This window comes from Calypte anna, chromosome 2 (genome assembly GCF_003957555.1).
Source record: "Calypte anna isolate BGI_N300 chromosome 2, bCalAnn1_v1.p, whole genome shotgun sequence".
Classification (NCBI taxonomy): domain Eukaryota; kingdom Metazoa; phylum Chordata; class Aves; order Apodiformes; family Trochilidae; genus Calypte; species Calypte anna.
In genome coordinates this window covers 116,793,675-116,814,326 of record NC_044245.1, presented here as the reverse complement: position 1 = coordinate 116,814,326, position 20,652 = coordinate 116,793,675, and the positions used below count along the sequence as shown (strand labels likewise).

Genomic DNA, 20,652 nt, shown 5'->3' with positions numbered 1-20,652 from the left:
CATCCCTGCACTTAAACAGGACTTACACAGGGCATGGAAGAGGTCAGCAGATGGACAAGTCGAGGGCTTCAGCCTGTTCTTTAGATGATGGGGATATGACTGGACTCTCTCAGCCTTGAGAAGAGAAGGCTTCACAGGGACATAACAGCAAACTCCCAATGCCTTTGGGAAGGTTACTGAGAAGACAGAGACAAACTTTTTGCTTGCAGTGCATTGCATGAGAAGAGAAATCACTATGAGCATAGCTGACAGCTAGGACAGGTTATCCAGAAAGGCTGTGGAGCCTCTGTCTTTGGAGGTCTTCAAAACCTAGCTAGACAAAACCCTGAGCAACCCTGTCTGAACTCAGGGTTAACCCTGTTTTGAGCAGGAGGTTACACTCAACACACCGCAAGATTCCTTCCAACCTGAGTAACTGCATGATTTAAGACACTGAGCCCTACCTAGACAGCACTTATCCCTTCAGCATATATTCTGAGCTGAATCCGGAAATGTCACTGAATGCAATGTTATATGCAAGACAATAATGCTCACAAGTCCCCCGAACACAATTTCTCATTAAAATATCAGTTTGAGCAAAGATTAATGGTGCCAAGCCCTGAAATAGCCACCAAGATAGTTTCTGAAAAATAAGAGCTGTGTTTCCCATTGGAGCCTGATTTTAATAGCAATAAAGGAAAGTTATGAGACCTCTAAAACTGACCCACACACGGCCCATATTTAGATATCAGATTTTGTATCCTCTATTAATTAGATTAATATAAATACTTGGGAGTTATTCCAATTCTACAGCTGCTCAATAAATACTCAAATATGAGGTATAACACCATGGAACAGTGCAGATCTCTGCAGTTAGCACTGAGTTCAGAACCAGAGGCAAAGCTTTTCTTGGTCTGATGTCTGCTGCAAAATACTTTGCAATTAAAGTTTTAAATAGTTCTGTTTTGTCAGTAATTTCACAGCAATGAACAAGAGATGCAGAAGTACTGATGAAGAAAAATCAACTATAAGAGCAAAGCAGCATGCGGGTACTTCAGAAGCAGCTGAAAATGTGCCAGTGTTGCTTCCCAATGGAGGCAAAGCATCAGAAGTTGGTACCCCTTTGGGTTACTTGAAGAGAAGTTGACTAGTCTTTAAAGTTATGCAACTTCTGCAGTGGCAGGATTTTGCAATAGCATTTGGCAAGACATTTACCACTAGGAGCTTGCCAGTCACCCTCAGAGTCTCAAACAACTGCCAAAAATAAGATGAGATGTCTCTTCGAATAAAGGAGCTTTCAAATAAATTTAGACACCAGTCTTGCTTATCCACACCCCTCCCAACCAGGTGCTTTCCTTCCCTAGAACAAAGAAACACTGTAGAAGCAAAGTAAATTTTTCACTTGTGACAGAATGAGGAATCGTTGTCAGATAATGCTTGCAGGGTTCTGATGGAACCAAGTGAAAAGATTGTGTGAAGATACAACCTTACTTCTTCCTTCACTAAAGGTTAGGGAAGACAACTCTCGGCACAGAGAAAGGCAGAAGGAATAGAGCTACAGGTCAGGTTATAGACTCCCTGACTTAGGGAACAGATCATTCATGACAAGAACTGAACATTTGCACGATACAAAACTACCAGGCTGGCACTTACTGCTTCACAGATACACCGAGAGAGAGGTGGCCTGGAATGGAGATTTCTGCACTGGTAATGGAGGTTTCTGGTAGGAAACACTGGACTCTCTCCATTTCAGCCTCAGGGCTTCAGCTCCTAAGCCAAGTCTACAAACAGATGTCATCATCTACTACAGAGCCCAGAGCCCATTCTTCTAGGCCTAGTTTTTTCTCCTAGGGCAATCAACCAAGTGTTGCTCCCCTCTGAAACACGGAGGATGTTTTAGAAGTTCCCACCTCTGATAATAGTCTCATCATAAACAACCAAGCACTAGATCCCAGCCCACCTCCCAGGGGAACAAACTGCAGCAGCAGAGTCAGGTTCCTGCTGGTGCTCCTCCATGAAAGCCTTGGGCAACCAGCTGCATCACCTCATCTACAGTTCTGGAGCCCCCAACACAAGAAGGACATGGAGCTGATGGAGTGAGCCCAGAGGAGGACCATGAGATGATCAGAGGATGAGAGCACCTCTCCTGTGAGGACAGGCTTAGAGATTTGGGGTTGGTCAGCCTGGAGAAGGCTCTAGGGAGAGCTTACAGTGCCTTCCAGTACCTTGAGGGGCCCACAGGAAAGCTGGGGAGGGACTTTTTTACAAGGGCATGTAGTGACAGGATACCCAGGGTGCGGGGACCAGAAGCCCAGGTTTCAACTCTGAGAACACAGTCAACTCTTTAGACAAGTCCCACCAGCAACAGCTCTCAGGGAAAGGTGAGCACTGGCTCCTCTTCTGGCCCATAAAACTGCATTTCAGGAGACAACCAATCCTATCAGCATCTGTGTTTACAGGGTGTTTGCCAGGTGTCCCAGTTTCTTGATCTCTTCAGGGCTCTGATGCTCAGCTACAGCAGCTCTAGATAAGGCGCTTAAAAACTTTCTGCTTAAAGAGGGAGATTCAGTACATTTAAGACACTTTCAGAGTCAGTCAGACACTATGTTAGGTAGCTTGGAAGACTTGTGGGGATAAATCCAGTTTGAGAATTAGGAATTCAAGAAGGAACCTGATTAGCACATATTAAAATGTTCTCACAGTATGCTGAAGCACTGCAGTTCTACTTTGTTTGCTTTGCAGGTTATTTTAGCATACATATACTATTTAAACTTGAATAAAATGAATCCGTCAATATAAGCACTTGAAATGCTAACTTCAAATAAAACCAACATATTGCTTTACTACAGCTCAGTCTATGTAAATACATAGATCACTTAAGCCAGTTTCTTGTCCCTCGGTTTACAGAAAGAAATTATTCATAGCAGTATAAGTAATCAATGACTTATAAGCATCCAATGATGAACTAACAAAGACAACCAAGAGTGACTTTCCTTTCAGGATGTGCCCACTCCTTAAAAATTAACACTTTTCAAAGTGACAAATTAGACAGCCAAAAATAAATATTCATTTATGACTACAAATATGTGTCATCTGATCTCTATTTACATGCAGAAATTCTGGGCATTTGTGTATAAAATGGCTGGTGTCCGTAGGACAGAAATGCCCTAGTACTTGCATGCAAATTATAAAACTAAAATCATCTGGAAAATTATTTGGGATACAGGAAGGACAATCCAGGAGAGAGCTGATGTGGGGATGCGGCTAAAGGATCACGGCTTATTAGAAGCTTATCCCATGTGGATGGGATGGAAAATGAGATTTGACATACCCTCTTATACAGTGATGATTAACATGAACCTGCAATTAGCATGCACCGCATTATAAAATGACAGATGATTTCCATCATAAACCCTAGATCCCAGGGGAGACAAGAGTTGCTTTCCATCTATTTTTATTTGCTAATACCTGTGACATTTTATTAAATATACTTTATTTTTGGCTCTCAGCATACCCTATTGAAATACCTTGTTGCTGGGTCAAATCAGCTTTGGAGGCTTGCAGCTAGCTAGGCTGAAACAATTCTGCATATTAAAAAGCAGCAATCGCTATTTTAAACACAAGCCATTACAGTCAAATTATCCACCTACTTGTGGATTAACTTTAAACAAGTAAAAAAATGAACAGACTAGTAATTTTAAAGTGCCCACATCTTAAAACTTGAAGTACCAGCTCCCTGCAATACATTATTTTATAAGCAGAGTGTTCGTGGAACCACTCAGCTAATGCCCCCCGTAAGTTCTTCGGACCTCTGTTAAACAAGACATCCAGCTTTGTCAGGCTTATAAGAATATCCTTAGAAATTAAAACGTACAGAGAAATCCTAAAAAGCAACAACTCCTCTCAGCTGTTGATTACCAGAAAGATCCCCTGAGAACAGAACCATGAATGCCAAGTCTTGCAGTACTCTAGGTACCGCCCATGTATACACTAGCCCCTGTAACTCTCCTTCCCCTCAGGAAATATTTAATCCTCTTTTGAGATAACAATAGATACTGAATTTATTAGATTAGCATGAAAGAAATTAAATGCAAGGGCTGTCAGCATCTATTTTGAGTGTCCAATATAAATTTAAATGCTATTTCAATGGCCAGAGCAATAACAAAGAGGCTCTAACACTTCCTAGAGAGAAATACAGAGAGTGAAAACTACTTTTTGCTGCCAACTAGTGCATATTGCTGCTCTTCATACACTTCCCAAAATAAGGTAAAGAGCTTGGCTGCATTCAAACAAAAGCAGCTCTGCAGGAGCACCTGAGTCTCAGCAAGGGGAAGACAGTGTGCTGACCAATGCTTAAGAAAGAACTGAGCCAAAGATGTCCTGCAAAAACAAAGTCACGCAGGTAAATGCTGTGGAACACACTTTCAAGCTCCACTAATTCTCCCCCCAAATGCAAATCCTTCAACTCTGCATCAGAATTTTACCTTCCCTGTAAAAGATCTGAGCAGAAAGTGCAGATATTTTGAAACTCTGTAAACAGGAGAAGAAAACATTTTCATTTTCTCCCTGCCTTCAACCTTCTATCATTGTGAACGGGTGAAGAGGCAATTCCAGCCCTTGCCTCTCTGGCACAGAGACCACTAGAAAGAGACTGCAGACCCAAGCTGTCTTAAGGGCTGTTCCTTCCCGATGCACAAACCAAACTCTCAGTGCAAATCCCAAGCCATCTCTTACCTCTTCAATGTCTGTTTCCATTTTAGCATCACCGTCTATGTGGAACTAAATAGTGGAACTGAAATGGGACTGCGTGGTGTCCACAGTTGCAACACAGAAATCAAACCCTCTCAGACACAGCCATGTATGCAAAATAAAGTGTAATATGTAAAACTACACAGATACATAAAAACATTAGTGCAAGTATGCTAGCAGGCGCAAGCAGCGTTGCTGAAGAGAGGTGGGAATAAAAGAAAAAGACGAGAGGAGAATGAGAAACGCAGAATGACTTTGCAAATACAATATTTAAAACTATACCCACGGGAAACAAAACCAAAACGGCAAAAAAGAAAAAAAGAAAATAAAAGGAAAAAAGCACAAGTTTCTACATGTTTGTTTGTTTATCCATCTGCGAGCACTTTACCCCCGGTTCGTAACTCGATCCCTGCAACCGGAGCCGCCCGCCCACACGGAGCAGCCTTCTCCTGCCGGGTTTCAGTCCCCCCCGCCCCGCAGGAGGCTCGGGGTGCGGGGGGCACACCGGACACGCTCCACGCAGGAGCCACTGGAGGTGCACGGAAAGCACCCGTGCGCTGCCGGGCTGCAACAAAAAGGAGGCAGCACAGCCCCATGTCCCGAGCCCCACCCCGGCCGGTGAAGCTCCACAGACCCGGACGGACCCGCTTTACACCGCCCGAGTGCCCGCCGGCTGCGAGCGGCCCCCAGCACCTGGCCCGCCGGGCTGCCCGTACCTGCCTGCCTGCCTCCCTCCCTCCCGCCGGCTGCGGAGGAGGCCGTCGGTCCGTCGGTCCGTCCGCTCTCTCGAGTGGCCTCTTCCTCCTCCCCAGCGTGGCCCGCGCTGCCGCCTTTGCCTTCCCTGCCGCGTCAGCCGCGCTCCTCCCGCCGCAACCCCGAGCTCACGGGCCCCCGCCCGCCGCGGGGACGGGGCGGCCACGGGCCACCGCCGCTCCCCCCGCCTCGCTGGCGCAGATGGAGTCGCTGCCGGTGTCGGGGCCGCCGTCGCTGTGGCAGCCGCCCGCACCTCCCCAGCCGCCGGCCCGCGCCTACCAGCGCCCCCCCGGGCGGCGAGGAGCGGCCCCGCCGCGGGGTCAGGCGGGGACTCGCGGCGAGTGGCGGCGGCCCTGGCCCGCTCCGCCTCCCGGCTCCTATCGGCCTGCCCCCGGTTCGCTCCCGGGAGGGCCCCGAGGCTGCAGCTGCTTGAGGGAGAGGCACGGGCAGAGCTGCGCCGGCTGCCTGCAGAGCTGGAAAACGCGGGGGTTCGAGGCAGGGATTCCCTGGTTCCTCCGGCCTCCAGTTAAACCGGAGGGTAATCCCGGGCGGCGCGTTCTCCCTCAACTCCAAGTCGGGCAGCAGACGCTACACCTCGGGCGCGGTGGTGGTGCCCTGGAGCAGCGCCCGCGGTGCTGGCCCCTCGCAGGGACTCACGACGAGTTACTCCTCGTCAGCCAGACACGCACAGCTTGCAGGGGTGCGGGGTCGCTGCGTCAACCTTGAAGCTGCCTGCCCTGGGACAGCAAACGGAGATGCATTTCGATGCCAGGATTTCACTGAGCTGGCCAGCAAAACGGAATTAATCGGGCTGGATGGAGGAAAGAGACACCGAAGACATAAGCCAGGATGCAGAAGCACTCTCTCCCCATTCTGCCTTCTAGGTGTGATTTTTCCTTTCTTCAATAGTCACTTTCAGTGCCCATTTCTCACAGCAGGATGTGGTAAAAATAGAGTTATCAGTTTGTCATGAGCAACATTTGTTGTCTGTTTTCTGGCTGCTTCTTCCGTGCTTCCCACTGCACTTTCTTCTCCGCATGTTACCACAGGATGGATGCAACACAGAAGAAAACCACCCCACCCTTCATTTGCACAATCTTGCCTTAAAACATTTCCCTCTATCGGATTCATGGTTTGGAACATGGCAGGGTGAGGTTCCTACGTGGCACACCTAGGAAGATCGTACCAACCTGGAAGCTTAACAAGATAAGGAGAATTTCAGGAAGGCCTCGAAGACGGGATGTGAGGTGAGGGAGGTTGTTCTGAGCACAGCCAGGGCTCAGGTGTAATTCTTGAATGGCAAAAAGAGGAAGGCAAGAAGCCACACAGAAAGGCAACTGCTCTTGCATCCTGACGTGCAAAGAAAACAAAGACTATTTTATGAGCAAAAGTGAATCGTAGTCAAACAGCTCAGTCTGATGGTCTGGTATAGTTAATCTGGTGTCCTGAAATATATCTTAAAACAATGATCACTACATTACAATACCCCTGCATCACAGTTTGGATAATTTCTTTCTTCCCTCCTTCTAATTAAACACAGGAGTGAGACTAAAAGGTACAGCTAAAAGCCACATCTTTGAGGAAAGATAGGAATAAGCAGTTCTTGCACAGATGGTATGATTTCATGCAAGCTTCCTCTTTTACTCTCTTTATTTAAGGGTTTTGATAACACATTTTTAATAGGAATTCTGTTTTAACCCCTTAATTAGGCCCAGTCATTTGACTGCACCTGTAATTCTGGTCTCAGTCTTTTCTTTAGCCTACCTCCACTTGTTAGAATTGCACACTCAAGCTGCTACAGAAACTGCTGTTGTGTTGAACATTTTGTGTCTGGCAGCATCCTTAAAGCCGTGCCAATGGTCCAAATACAAACTTAGAAAATTGCCAGATCATTTAGATAACATCATAGAAAGCTGAAGTACATTTCATTATCATCATAACCTTCTGTTTCTCATAAGTCTTTCATACATTTAACATTACATCCTTATAGGTGTCCTTGATCCATCTTTCCCCTGTAATTGTTTGGAATACAGTCACAGAAAACTTGTTTCCAGGACAGCTTCCAAAAGGCAAGTCTCCAGGAAAAAAAGGTTATGCAGTTTGATCCATTTGGGAGATTCACTCCTATTATGCATAAGTAGTACTTAAAGGTGACAAGAAAGCTTCTTGCTGTTTTATGTACCTGGAAGAAAGTGTTTGATTAACACCACTAAACTTTTTGTGTAAGGCCTAAATTTTCAGGAATGAATCTTGCAGTATGAGAGCACTATTTCTGCATTGGATTAAAGTGGTAGAGATGAGAATTAAGAATGGATGTATCTGTTCTTTCCCTTCTCTCACAAAGAACCTGACTGAAGAAAAAGTCTTTTAAAATTTTCTCCTGCATCAGGGCAAACCCAAAACCAAACACAAAATGTTATTTTCCCCTTCCCCCCCAAGAAAAAAGCAGTTCAGCTCCAGAGTAGCCTATAACCTGATGTATCATCACAAGGTTCTTGTACTTAAACACTGGGTAAAGTACCTAGTTTTGTTGGTGCTGATCTCATACTGGCACCAGAAATTCCACTTCCAAAGCTTTAACAAGGTATTCATGTATGAATCCACTTTAAATAAACCCCACAATATTATGCAACTCTTTCCTGCTGCTTAAAAAAGAGCACAGAGGTAGTAGAAAAACAAAAGGAGAGCTGAGCCATAAGCAACAGCTTTTATCAGTGAGGAGGCTGGACCACTCAAGATCTCTTCTAATCCTTTTTTTTTTTTAACAACACAAATGTTTATTTGACCTGATACAATCCATTTTTCCTACTTTACATGCAGTTTGACCCAAACTGGGTGGCTTGAGAAAGACATGGTCCTCCTGCAAGCGATGGGTTGCCTTGCTAACAGACTGCAGAAAAGTTTTCAGTCTGGACCACAACCTGCAGACACAGCCCTGACCCCTTCAAGACATTGCTGTGGTGGTGGAGCCAGCCCCTGGGTAAATTCACATTCTTTCCAAGTTCAGTTCTCTGCACCAGAGACTCTCCTGTGGCTCTTCAGGCTACTGCACTCCTGTACAGCCACAGCACAAGACATAAGTATCAGTGAGAATATTAACTACCCCACTTCAATATAAGCAGATTTCACCTAAGATGAAATCCCCTTTAGGAAAAAAAAAAAAAAAAAAAAAGCAACAAGGAAAAACATTATTTGCCACTACCATCAGCCTTTTCTTTTCTCCCATCCTAACTGCCCTGTAAGAACAGCATGTTTGCCTTTTGCTCTGGTATTCCACTGTGAGGACAGAACTACATGCTCAAGGTCCCCAAGTTCCATCATCCACAATAGGAAGCACTAAACCTAGGAAATCTTTAAAAGGTGGGTCTCAATCCTGCTGCTGACCAAACAAAGCTGATAGTTCTGCCTCATTTGTTCCATCGTTTGTTTTCTTTTCTTACCCTTATCCTTGCAGACAGGTTAATATATATGTTTAACTGCACACAGGTCAATGAATAGCTCACCTAGAAGCACCAGCAACACAGAAAGAGAAAATGGGGAAAAAACAGGTGATGTTGACATACGGCTTTTAAAGCATAACAAAACTCTGTCAACATCAGCAGTCTGGTCCACAGACTGAGGTCTTTTTGTGTAGTAACTGAGTAGCTGTGGAGAAGATTTATCCACATTATTGTGAGTGATCGAATGAAGAGGGGGAAACATCTATTGAGAGGTCACTATTACTTCTGCCTTCTTCCTATTCTTCCTTGAATTCTCTTTCTCTTCATAGATTTGCATGTTTCCATCTTTCTTCCGTTTGCACTTCTTTCCCCATAGCAACTCTGCCTCCATACATCCAGCTTCTGTCTCCTCCTGCATCAAGAAGTTGCATAATAGTGCTGACTGCACCTTAGAAGGGAAAATTGCAAAGACAAAGGGATCATTAGCTGATGTAGGCTGGTAGCAAGCTTTCTAGCACTATAGGCCATGAAACACAGTAGGGAGAAAAGAAATAGAGCAAAACATAAGGAAAAATGGAATAAAAAAAAATGTAATAAAATTTTAAAGTAGGGAGCAGAAGGTTATGTGAGGTAATCTTTTACCTAGGGCTGTCTGTTCTGCAGACCTGACAGTACATGCTCAAGCCAGTTAGATCCCCCACATATACTGTTATTACATCAAGGAAATAGATCAATGATTACGTACCATGAGGAAGGCTTGCTGTGACATGGCATTCATCTGCCACTAAATCCATGTTCATGAAGAGGTTCCTATCTTCAGGCACACAAATTCCCATTTCTTTTCAGAGCTTGGTCCCTGAAGGAATGATTGCTTGTCTTCAGGGGGATAGCTGACTACTCAGAATTTTGTTAAGCATAGAGCTTCCCAAGGTACAGATATTGAATTTACTTTCCTTAAGTAAGGTAGTATAATACTTGCATGTTTTATTGAACATTTGAAACATGGACTAAAGCACTTAAAATATTAAATAAAAAGGAACCTTAATGCTTTCTTTAAGTTCTGGAACTTGGTTGCTAAATCATATGTGGTGATTTGTCTATTTAACTCACATTGTGTCTCCAAGGAAAAACCATCTTCTCCAAAGCTTTGCCATTAGGCTTTTGTATTAACACCCAGATCAGAACAGGGAAAGAAGAACGGAGGTCACCCTCTCATAACCACCATCCTAGTTGTTTTCACTAGGTTATATTTCCTACACCACTGGATGCTTTGAGTTTCATACTTCAGTTTGTACTCCTCAGTGCCATAGGTAAATATAGATCAGGTTTTGCAGAATTTGGGCCCACTGAAGATGGATATTCAGGTGAGCTGCCCACCTCCCAAGTGTAAACAGAGACATATTTCCAAATCTTAGTTGTTATTAAATAATGGTCATTACCAGTTTAATTCCAAAACAAACTGAATACTGGCACACTGAGTAGGAAGAAGGTACTGCCAAGTTTGTGGGTGGTATTTCAGGACATGGAAGGACTGTTACTTAGCCTCTAACTAGAAGCATTTTCTACTCACTAGGTACAGTTCTTTTCCTGAATGGGTGAGAGGTAAGAAAATAGCCATGGGATCTTCTGTCTAGGAAGCTAGTAAACACACTTCATTTTCTCTGCCTCCTTCCAAAAAGTAAATTTATTACTCTATTATCATATCTTTTTACCCAACTGCTGTGGCCTCTTATGCTACCATTAAACATTTAAATAAGTTCTCTATAAAGTGCCAAACTGATTAGACCAGAAGTTCACTGCCCTTCAGTTTTGTTACTGGATGCACTGTAAGGTTCATTCATTCATGCCACAAGCCTGTTTAAATTTTGCATACAAAGCAGAGCCCATTTTTTACATTCAGGATCCTTGTTGCTAGGATCTGTTTGTCCTATGAAACACCAGTGACATTGGTTGCAGCTTCTAACAATCAACCTCTGCAAGCATAATTAACTGAAATAATGGAAGACAGTATGTTATTTGAATCTGTAATAAACTTATATTAAAATAACAAAACTTTAAAATATACTAAATAACATTTTTCATACATCCACCCAAGAATTAGAAGGTATTTCTCTACAAAAAGACACAGGGACAAATGGCGTTATGGTGTGTATTACAAGGGTGCTATATAATTATTTTATCTAGAAACAGGAAACAAAGGATAAAACAGAAAACATGGGAGGACGTATTGTCATCTTACTCACTGCAACACATAATTATTACATGGATTATAAATCAGAGGCCCTAAGCAAACCTCTAAATCAACTTTTGCTTCTTAAAATAGATTTAGAAAAGGGATTTGGGATTACATTTTATTGGTATAGGAAAAAAATACATCATGTGATATAACAGTGAAAAGTTTCCAAGAAGTTAAATTTGAGTTAATTTGTGGAAGTTTCAGTATAAGAAGAAGTCCCTCTTAGAACACATTTATTTAGCGAAATGGGGTTTTCTTCTCTCTTTTCATTTTCATTCCAGCTATGGTTGCCATTTTGGGGAACAAGAAAGTCCCTGCCTCATGTGTTTCCCACGTGTTACCAGGAAGTACCGAAGATGAGGCAACAGTTTTTCCAGAAAGAAAATCTCAAAACCTACCACAAATTAAAGGAGGTGTTCTTATTTGTCTTAATATAGCAGCTGGGGCCTAAAGTCTTTAAAAGAGGAGAATAAGTCCTTTAAGTTGTCAAGAGTAAAAGGCTATAAGGAAGCTATGTTACCAGATTTTAAGTGAAGGGCTTAAAAAAGTTTATATGCATAAAGGCATTTTTATTTATGTGTAAATCAGAAGTGCTGTTACTTAGTGTTCACTCTTCATTAACATATGCACTTTTTTCAACTGTGCTGATAGTGAGAGAACAACTTAAAAATTAAAATAGCCTTTTTTGTTTCCTTCAGATTTGTTGTTCTGCTTTCTCATCTTCACTGCCATCTTTTTTCATCTTTACTGTTCCATGAACTTTTCTGCACTGTAATGCAATAGAGGTGAAAACAGATTAAGGAAACTGATGAAACCTCTTCTGTTGGGTAAAATGGGAAAGACCTGAAGTTACTTTTTTTGGTTGGTTAGTCTTGTGGGGATTTTTTGGGGGGGGTTGTTTGGCTTTTTGTTTGGTTTTATTTGCTTGTTTGTTATAAACTTGCACATAGAATTAAGCATAGTGAAATACAGTGTACAGGATAACTGAACTGGACAAGTCAAGAAGAGATACCCACGTTACTAACATTCTCAAACTTACTGCCCTGAGGTCTGTAACACTCTGACTCCACTCTAAACCCATCTGTTTTGTAATCTACTCTTCCAGAGCTCCATCAGGAAGAGCAGAGGGAGTGTCCCAGATACGCAAACCAACAGGTACATGGATCTGCTCTCAGTGGAGCATTTTTCCAGCACTTGTAGCTGTCTGCATCTGAGGCAGCTTCTTTGCCAGTGGGAACTGCTGGCAGTTCACGAGAAATCCTTTTGCACACATGGAGGGAGGTGGCTGCTCACAAAAGGGAAGTGTCTGGAGTCCTGGGAAAAGACTGAGGCACGCTGTTTATCTAAGGCAATATTAAACCAGTGGTTAAAATGCCATGTTCTCCACTTCAGAATATTTTCAGATCCTGTTTGTTTCTAAAGAGTTAACTTGGGGAAACTATCCACTGCCTCTCCCTACACCTACACTTGAAAGGCAAAGTTTTGGGTGCTGTTATATAACCTCTAGTTTCTTCTCTATCTTATTCAGACAGCTGTAGTAAAAACATCTGCCTGAGGCTGTCTTCCAGGGATCTGGCATTGTGGAACAAGGAAGAAGGATTGCTGGGTCTCCCTTTCTGTGGAGCTGGGGTTATGTTGCTTATGTTGTCTCCCCATACCAGGGGTCCCACATGAATGTCTTTCTCGTTCCACTGATTCACTGAATCTCTTTAATCCCCCAGTACTTTAATTCATTTTTCCTTCATGGTAAGGAGTGTGTCAGAGAGCTACTGAAGTCCTTTGGAGGAGATGAGGTTCCTGGGAGGTGTAATGGTTTCTGACAAATATTCTTTGATCTGTAGGTTACTAAAAAACTAGATGAAAATATCAGCCCTGCTAAGAAGGTAAGCTCTCAGTCTCTTTTTCTCAGTTTCTCACTTTGCTTTTTTCTAATTTTCAACACAGTCAGCATGGTTTTGTTTGTCTTTCTCAAGAACATTCCCCCAAATTTCTCAGTTCACCTTGAGCTGCTCCCGCTGTGAACAGGAGAGGAACAAAACTATCAGAAGGGGGGAGGAATTGGTCATAGACACAAACAGAAAGACAGGAAAGTGTTGGGAGTAAAGCAGGCTACTTATCATGAAGCAACATAATCTCTGGCATTTTTTTTTCATATCCTCTAAATTTTGTATCATCTTTCTTTACTAAGATCTCAACTCTTATTCCCAGACTGCATGTGATACCAGCCTCAGTTCCCCAGCTCTTGAATGCTTACATCCATTCTTTCTTTCGTGTCTTTTTGTTTTCTAGACTATGATTGTTTTTTGTTAATCTATCTTGGACTTTACACTGTTGATTCACATGCTACTTGAAATGAAGTACCAGCATACACTTTGCCTGCTGCAAGTTGCCATGTTGATCCTTTTGTTTTACTAGTGACACTCCTGCTCTGAATCCTTTAAAAGGCTTTGCTTTTTAATAACAATATGACATGACTGACTCAATCAGTCTGATTCACTGTATGCCCTGAGCCATTCTGAAGAATGTTTCAAATAAATTTACTGCTTTTTTTTTCTGTGATTATAGGTGGGAATAAAGTATAATATATGCTGATTTCTAATCCTGTTTATTTCACTGGCTTGTCAAGATAATTTTTAACCATAAATTTCTCCCTCAAAGTGCTTGCAACTCTTTCCCACAATTTAGTGTTTCCCACAAATTGAGTAAGTAAAATCTTGCATGTAATTAATGAACAGACTGAGGACAGATGCCTGCGTAACCTCATTTTAGTATGTTTCTGCAGTTTGGTAGTGACCAGCTGCTCTGTGTATCCTATTGTTACATAAGGATGCTATAATCTTGGCTTTTCTATCTAGCACAACAGTATCTGATCAGCACATTTTCTGCTAGCTTGATTGTAGGGTGCAATGTGAGAGGATACAGAGACTCATGAATGCCAAGATAAGACAGCTATCACTCCTCCCCTGTATGAAGTCTGCTCTTAGTGAGAGAAGATGGATTATCATATTGGGCTGGCCACCTCAACCATTCCTGCTAATAATAATGCATTTGCAGAATGCCCTCCTTATATCCCCTGAATTTTGCCCTACTTTCTGCTTTGGCATACTTGGATTTTTCTGACAGGACTGCTCTCTGTTTAATGTTTTTAAATTTTATATATATATATATTTATTTAAATATAAATGGTTCTTTTTGAATTCTGGGGTCAATATTGCTTAACCAAGCTGATTTTTCTGCATGTTACTATTCCATGGATCAGGATACTTTGAACACGTGTAACCCCAGATTCTATTGGAATTATTTTTTATTTTTACTTTCTTCCCATGAAATCTTATTCAGCAATGGGGAGTGTTTCAAAGATGTCTTATTGAAGTCCATTGTCTTCCTTTATCTCTCCTGTCATTTCATGAACAGCTGTGCAACTTGCTTGCTACTTTTGTTCACTCAGATGGATGTGAACTCAGCTCGGATTTCAATCTAGAAAGCCATCCATATAGGGTATCTTACATCTCTCAGACTTTCTACCTGTTTTAGCCAGGTTTCCCCCACTGTACCAATTTCTCAGTAAGGTATCAATCCGAGCAGTGAACTTGGTGGCAATGTAGGACTTAGTATGATTTTATTTTAAATCCTCCCCTTAAAATTATATCCCCTGAATCTTCCTTATGTAGTGCTCTACAGTCTTGAAGCCATATCACAGTGGTGGGATCTTTCCTCTGCTTTCCCTTCAACCCCATTTGGTTGCAGTTGTTTAAGCAGACATTCTCAGGAATTTTGGACCTCAGAACAGGTACTCATGGTCTTTTGTAGTGAAATGAGGCAACCAAGTGCCACTAATTGCCAGGTAGTGAGCATGAGCTTGTGTCAAGCCCGCCTGTGCCTGATTAGGGTGGGCCCCAACTGCGCATGAACAGGATTAGGGGGCCAATAAAAGGTGAGGCTCAAACTCAGAGGCTCAGCTCAGTCCTGAACAAGCCAGCAGAGAGCTCAGTTGCTCTTGGAGCAACAGCACCGATCCAGGCTGGTCAACCCTGAGGGCTCTAGGCTCAGAGCACTATTTGTGAGTCTGCTGGAACACCTGGTTGGACCTTGAAGCGCCGTTCCCTAAAAGAGGTTCGTCTTGCTACAGTCTCGATGTGCAAAACACTGTTTCCCACTGTTCTTCTCCACACAATCTTCTGTATCAGCAAATGTCTTCTGAGCTGCCCTGTCATGCTTGCAATGCCAGAATCAATGGAATCTTAGTCCACAAGCAAATATCCTGATTATTTGCTTGGTAGCGTACAATCATCTAGGATGTTCAGCAGCTGCACCCTCTGTTTTTCTTTATTTGATTTGCCAGATAAGAGGCAAATAGAGTGGCAAAGAACTTGTGCCTCATAGGGCTACTGAATCATCCCTGCAGCGTGTTCAGTCCCTGGGCTGAGTGAGGAGGCTGACTGGGTGAGCTGCTGCTGACACCTGCTGCCAGGGCTGAACGCAGCAAGGTGACACAGGAGAAGCCAGTGACACTGTCCCACGGCATTCATGGAATGGAGTCCTGGACTCGGACTAGCAGCATTGTTGTTCTTTACAGAGGTAAACACCATCCATATTTTGATCCATACAGACCGAAAATGGCAGCGTCTCCAGGAGCAATCTGAGGGGTTTTCTTCATGTTTTCCTAGTAAAACTGAAGAAGGGCGGAGTTACTTTAAAAAGTTACTTTTGACAGTAACTTTATGCATTTTCCTTGATAGAAATTAATGAGTTTATGGCTAGAAGTGGAGACTTCTCAGAGGCAAAAACCCAAACAAAGAAACTTTTTTTTTTAATAGATTATAAATCTTGTTACTGCAAATGGTTTTATGTCAGATTTGAGGAAAAGCTTTTCCTCAAAGCAATTCCTGCCCAGTAATAGGGCCCTCTTTATTTATTTTTGCAAAATATCTTTTCACTTATTTCAATACTGAGTTATTTCAACCAGGACAGTGGTATTTCAACCAGAAGTGTGGTAAACACCATCCATATTTTGATCCATACAGACCAAAAATGGCAGCATCTCCAAGAGCAATCTGAGGGGTTTTCTTCATGTTTTTCTAGGAAAACTGAAGAAGGGCGGAGTTACTGACAGTAACTTTATGCATTTTCCTTGATAGAAGTTTATGGCTAGAAGTGGAGGCTTCTCAGAGGCAAAAACCCAAACTTTTTTTTTTTTTTTTTTTTTTTTTTTAATAGATTATAAATCTTCATTGTTACTGCAAATGGTTTTATGTCAGATTTGAGGAAAAGCTTTTCCTCAAAGCAATTCCTGCCCAGTAATAGGGCCCTGTTTATTTGTTTTTGCAAAATATCTTTTCACTTATTTCAATACTGAGTTATCTCAACCAGGACACAGAAGTGTGGTGTAAATCCTACTTGCTGGAAGGATGTTAGGTTTAGTTATCAATGGATTAATGCACACGAGAGCTGTAATTTAGACCTTTACAGATAGATAAAGGACCAATAGCCTTTTGAGCTATCAGAAAACTAAAAACTATTATAACAGCTGGCTACTGTAAGGGTGTGAAGTTTAGGAAGATGGGGTATTATGTTCAGTTGCTAAAGGACATGAAACCAGTTTGAAGGGTTCATCTAGTTTGTATTTGAACTATAATAACATCTTAGCCACAACCCTCAGGAGACAATCCGAGTTCAAAGGGACTTTGTTTTTCTTTTTTCTCAGCCACCTGATCAGTTTCTACCATTTCATATTTGTGTGCCAGGTTCTCTCCTATGTCTTCAGCTCTGGAAAATACAGGATCTCAACCTGCCAAATACTTCCAAATTTAAGTACAATCATCATCCAGGCATAACTCTTCCACATTTTCTGTTAGAATCATTCAATGTCTTAGTCACCTGTTTACATCCTTGACTTGGGAATTGTTCTGTATTGCAAATGGCTCCTCATTCTTCACTAACAAACTAGGTATTTGAAGAAAGAATTTCACTAAGGACCAGCCAGTGAACCGGGATGATTAAATACAATGAATGTCAAGCAGATTTAAGTAAACCTTGTAACAGTTGCCAAGATCAGTGACTGTGCATACACTGTGAACATGGAAATCAATACAGCAGTGAGCGTGTTAATTGCTCAGCCTATTTTATTTTGAGGCATTTATCTTTTAGCGTAATGTGATGGTGCCATTCCTTCAATTTGTGTTTGGCAGAGCACTATTGAAAGCAGATAAATATTCCCAGTAATTGCCTTCGAGACTTCCATATAATCAGGTTATACATCTAAACTAATAACACTTATATTCTCCTCTTTTTTAATGGTCTACCACTCTCAAGATTGATTTTCTATCAACAGTTGCTGAACAGTGACAGTCCTGATTAATCCATTTTGTTTGCCAGTTGTGCTGGCATCTACCCTCAGAGAGATATTCAGAATAAAAAATGTGAGGACTTAATTTTGTAGGGGTGTTTGCATGTGAGATCAATTTAATTTGCTTGCAAGGTAGGGCCTTGGAAATAGATTTTGAGCCAAGAAATAAAAGGAAAGCATAATCAGACAACAGGTAAATCAGACAACAGTGTCCCCACTGAGCACCTTGTCTTGGATGCCAAGATTGGCCCTGCATGGGAGTCAGCTGTAAAGCTGTTCTTAATGTTCTTAATGTACCAGAACAAACATTGGGAACTTAGACTTTGCAGCAGCAAAGCCTTTGATCAGGTTGTTTGGATAATTGTAATTAATATTAGAACCTCTGCAGAGTATTTCCCTTTTCATGTTGTCTCAGTAATGTCCTTATGTTTTGCTAACTCACATACCAAATTTTTAGCAGCCCAGATTTGGTCTGGTGTTGGAATGACATAATTGGCAACAAATTGAATCTATTGGTTGTGTGAGGGGCAGAATATGTTGCAAGGGCAGCAGTTCAATCTCTGACTCCATGAAAGCACTGAAGGAAAAGAGCAGCTCATTGGAAGGCAGTAGTAGGAGGATATGGAAGTTATTCAGTTGGACATATCTAGGGCAAGAACTACCAGTCCAGGTCCTCAAAATAATCCAGATGCTGTTTTCTAACCACCATCACCTATTAATTAACCCAAAGGCTTATGAAAGCTGAACTGAATTTGCTCAGTGGTGATTCCTGTCCTTCCAGAACACTGTGCTGGGCTCCACACTGCCTCTGAGGACAAGGATATGAGAAGGCTGATGACCAACCCCCCTGTGGCATCCTGCAGCAAGCATGATGGATGCTGCTCGGGCTGTTAGTAGCACCAGCTCCAGGGAAGGGCAGCAAAACACACACAGCTCAGCAGCAGTTTGGAAGTGAGTGGAAACTTGAGTGATAAACAGAAGAGCTCACACTGCATGGGACTTGAAGCTGCTGAGTGTGGTGAAGCACATACTGTTGTTTACTCCTTGTAGATAGCTGGTACTACTAAGAGTACTTATAATATCGTAAGTACGTAAGTAAGAATGATATCATTCTCCAATCAGAGGCTCACTCCTGCTTTTTAGACACAAGGGTGTCATATCTAAGCAGGAAAATGTTGACTTCATTGTGGATTGTGATGGTATTGCCACCTTCCCTCTAACTCACATGCATTTTCTCTCTCTTTCTCAACCTTAAGGATGAAATAGAGAGAGCTTTTAGGGCCAGATTAGGCAGAACTGTGAGTCTTGCAGGCTTGGCAGGATCAGCTCTGCCAGGGATTTAATTAAGGTAACACCAGACTTCTAGATAACCTTTCTCCATAAGGCATGGTATGGACATCACACTGAGTTGTAGCTAGAGGCTGATAATGACTTTCACTTTCTGACAAAACAGAGCATCTTCTAGTTTATTATGATCTGTTCTCTGGCACACCCCACAAGCCTCTTGCTTCTCTTTAGCTGGAAGCTTCTGTCCTTGCTCTCCCAAAGAGACAAGTCCCTCTGAGAAATAATTGCTTTCACTCGGGAATGACCCATTTCCTGAGGGTGAATAACAAGAAAGAGAGGGAATAGACTTGGTGAAGATCAAACAAAATTTTAGAGTTTGCATCCTGAACCAGAAATGAATGACTGGTACTTTGCCTGGCACTGCTCAGTTCTCATCAACAAAGTAGCATCAGTGCAGATATAGCCTGGTTTTGGCAGTTAATAATTTTTCTGAGACATAAAGAGACTTAAATTTGTAATCAGTACGATCTTCAAGTAAGTGGTGGGTTTGAAAGTAATACTGCTTTCTTGACTGTGATGTTGCTGTTCACAGTGCTTGTGGTTCTTGCTGTGATCTCTGGTAGGACTCATTGTTATATTTCTGCAGGGTATCTACTAACAGCAGAGACACTTTTTTTCCTGATTTTTTCTTTAAGGCTGCTTAAAGTTTTAGTCACTTGCATGATGTGTATTCAGTGATACAGGACAGAACTCCTTGATCCTGTTAGCCAGATACAGCATATAAAGCTTGTAAGTAAATATGCATCTAATTTGCATAAGCTATTAGCTCACCTGAGAAGTGTCATTTTTGTCTAAGACACTGTGATGAAAAGCTCATTGTTGCAGAAATCGCTTGGGCGATCAGTCATGATGATAAGTTTCCATATAGCTGGAATACTTAAAAATGTCATTCACCTGAAGCAATTGTGTTAGTTAGGGTCAAGTCACTATAAAAGATAGATTCCTGTGTTGAATATCATTTATCAGTGAAATTAATGTATGGAATGGGAAGGAGAAATGGCTTTGACTTTACAGTCATAGTTTATCAAGTGTTTCCATAAAAAAACAGGGCTAGAGAAGCAAACAAAAGCATCAAAATTTCTGTCATCTTTGATAACAAAAGCTAATTATTTCACCAGGGTGCTACCTACCATTTAACACAAAGTATGATTAAACAATGATAGAAGTGTTTATTTCCCATATGTGAAGAAATAGATTGCTCCAGACACTGATGATGTTACAGAAAAATTCTTTGACATTGCTTCAAAGCGCAGGCTGGATTAGCACGGGATTGTCACCATCCTATGCCCGGAATGGTGCCCATTCTCAGTGGCTGCCACAGTTTCACAGAGGACAGAGGCTTCCCTGTTTGCATTTTTACTGTGTTCCCACTACTTATGAAGACTTAAGAATGAATGGGCACAGAGTGCTGGTTTATCTCCAAGTACAAGGCACATTGGCCCAGATTACAGAGCTGGTGATGCTGCTCCCTTAGTGCCATACACATAAAACCAGAATTAGTAGTAGGCAAGGATGAAAATCTGTCTCATAATTTTCAACCTTTCTTATTCAAACCTCCCCCAGGTTATGAAAGACTGGAGAAAAGATTGCACTGTGGAATACATACATTTACACACACATGTATTTCCTTTTCTTGACAAATTACTGTAGGTGAGAGGGTATGAACATGAACAACTCCACTGCCATCACTGGAAGGTGGCAGTGCTCAGCCTGTCACGGGGTCAGGCCTGGAGGTTTTTTTTCCCTGTGATAAAGCACAAAAACATGATTTTTCTACATGAATTAATAATATGAATCTTCAG

At 42.1% G+C, this 20,652-nt stretch overlaps 1 protein-coding gene across 1 annotated transcript in view; it reads right to left on the bottom strand.

The window, feature by feature from the left end:
* Positions 1-5,588, bottom strand: part of LOC103535680 (serine/threonine-protein kinase Sgk3) — a 61,446-nt gene extending 55,858 nt beyond the window's left edge. The window contains exon 1 of the mRNA XM_030445633.1: positions 5,445-5,588. The gene's annotated coding sequence lies outside the window, so the exon portion shown is untranslated. The remainder of the gene's footprint in view (positions 1-5,444) is intronic.
* Positions 5,589-20,652: the final 15,064 nt, after the last annotated feature.